Genomic DNA, 2,408 nt, shown 5'->3' with positions numbered 1-2,408 from the left:
TTTTCTTATTGAAATCTTGCTGAAAAACTCTTTTAGTTTTACCTTTTTGCTGACCAGCATGACGAACTGTTTTACAAGTTCTAAATTTTGCAAATGTGAAGTCAGGATGATGATGTCTATAATGGTATATTTCGACAACATTCATTAGTAACGTTACGATGATTGATTCAGCGACTAAATAGGGGTTAAGAAACCAGCTTCTTACAAGCTGTAGGAAGGCCAGGGTCTAACAGTGCTGCAAACTGGCTACGCCCCTGGTCCCTCTTATCCTATTTCAGTTATAAATAAAACTATGGTAAATTGAGCCCACTTAGTAATCAATTTATTCATCCATTTATCTATCATTGTAGTTATGCCTATGTAACTGAAGTTGAAAATAAAATAGGTGATGAATAGACCAGTATATGATATGATATCGGCCACGGAAAGGTATACGGATGACATTGGTTTTACCAGTGACTTTGATGACGGCAAGCAAAAAGTAATTTACCCTAATAGGCGTAATAATAAAATGAATTGCACGATCTTCAGTTTGATTTTCAGGGGGGGGGGGGCGTGAGAAGGACCGGTATGGTTTCATGTATTAAGCTGCTTGGAAATATGAGGCATGAAGCGTTTAGGTAAGAGCTGAATCCAGTTGTTTGCGCGCGAACCGAGGTAAGAAGCATACCGAGTCTATTCACAGACTAAAATAACTGACAAGATACTTGAACAGGAAAATCGTACGAGGAAAGCGGAGCTCCTCAGGCGGCAGACAGTGCATAGACCTTAATCTTAACTTCGGGTCGATAAAAAGTTAATTTTTCTTGTATAAGAGAATATGACTTACCATCGACAGCAGTTGAGACAATATTTTCAGCTTTGGCATACATAAACCCTGCATGATAGTTTTAAAAGTTAGAAAAATACTGCATTTATCGAGGTAGGTTATTTCGCCCTGCTCTTCATATCTTCATATGCGGTACAATTTAAGCGAATAAGGCCTGCCCTATCGATCATTTTTGTAAGCCTAATTTTTTTACAGAACTTCTCTGAAATGTTACAAAGCTATTCATCCAATTCATTAAATAGCATCCAATATCGTAGGCCGATGACGTGCCAAAACATTGCATTAAATTGTCGAATAGTTTCTTGACAGTGTAGGCCTAGGATAGTAGCCTTTTTTCTCAAACATGATAATAATTTCTTGATATGGAATCTACTTTCAATTTGATGTTGTCAATGCCCAGGGCTTTTTTTACCTGCAAATATTTTGATCATATGAGCAGCTATATGAAGATTCTCCGACAATAAACGAATAAAACTCGAATTTCGATTCATCCCCGATGAAATTTCTGTCAGAATGAAATTTTTCTTGTTACACGAGATCTCTTCATTTTCCAGCATTTCCAGAAGGCAGGGTAAACAAAATAAAAATTGCGGCTGTGATCCGGGGAGTAACCATTTTGGGTCGTGGTTCACGTGCGAATTCTGAATAGGCAGTAAATCTATTTCCATCTTTTTTATGTTGAGGAAAGCCACTTTTCGGTCAGAGCAGTCACATAACCACCAAACTTCAGTTTTTAGGCTGCAGTAATTTCAGTTTGATAATCAATAGCTGAAACAGATAGCACGTGTCAGCCTCACACGCATCGATGCACACCGATTGAAAGTGAACTCCTTCCACGCGGCCATCATCGCTTCCGGGCGGGATTCCCCCACAGATGAGACTAGATGCAATTCGTTGCTTCCTCGTCAACTTGCTTTTGGAATCGATCCCCGGCGCGGCACACTGACGGTTGCGTAATCGCGACTCGGTCAGGTTTTGATTCACACTATAGAAAAACCGAAGGCACGGTATTTTCCATAGAATTTCTTTTCGTCGACTCGGTGAATTTTTTGACTAATCAAAAATTTGACAGATAGGATGTGGTAGATTCTCGTTTTCATTTCGAGATATTTCGTCTAATGGTTTCCTTAGATTCAATTAAAGATTGCCTCCTCTATGTAGGTTTATGAATTATAAAACTTGAATAGAAATTGGAACATAAAATGGTGAATCCTGTGCCGGATTATCCACTCATTGCCATGCGTGCAGAGTGGTGTCCACCATAAGCCGAAGGATCTAAGCCAGGGTGTTGGTGGTGAAGAAAAGATGCCGATAGTATTTATAGTAGCTCATATATAATTCATTTTACATGTACGTACAGATGATAGCCATAGTTCTTTACTTGGCTATAAATAGTGCACATGTGCGAGTTGTAGCTTCAGCATGCTTCACATACTTACCACTTCTAACGCTAAACGCCATTCGATCGTTGAGCAACTTTCTCAAACTTTTGGCCAATCGGAGACGACGTTACATTCATACCACGTCTATGGCTGTGGTATAAATTGGTGTGGTGGAAACAAGATCTGGTCAGAGCAGC

This window comes from Tubulanus polymorphus, chromosome 4 (genome assembly GCF_964204645.1).
Source record: "Tubulanus polymorphus chromosome 4, tnTubPoly1.2, whole genome shotgun sequence".
Classification (NCBI taxonomy): domain Eukaryota; kingdom Metazoa; phylum Nemertea; class Palaeonemertea; order Tubulaniformes; family Tubulanidae; genus Tubulanus; species Tubulanus polymorphus.
Note: the sequence above shows the minus strand (reverse complement) of the source record.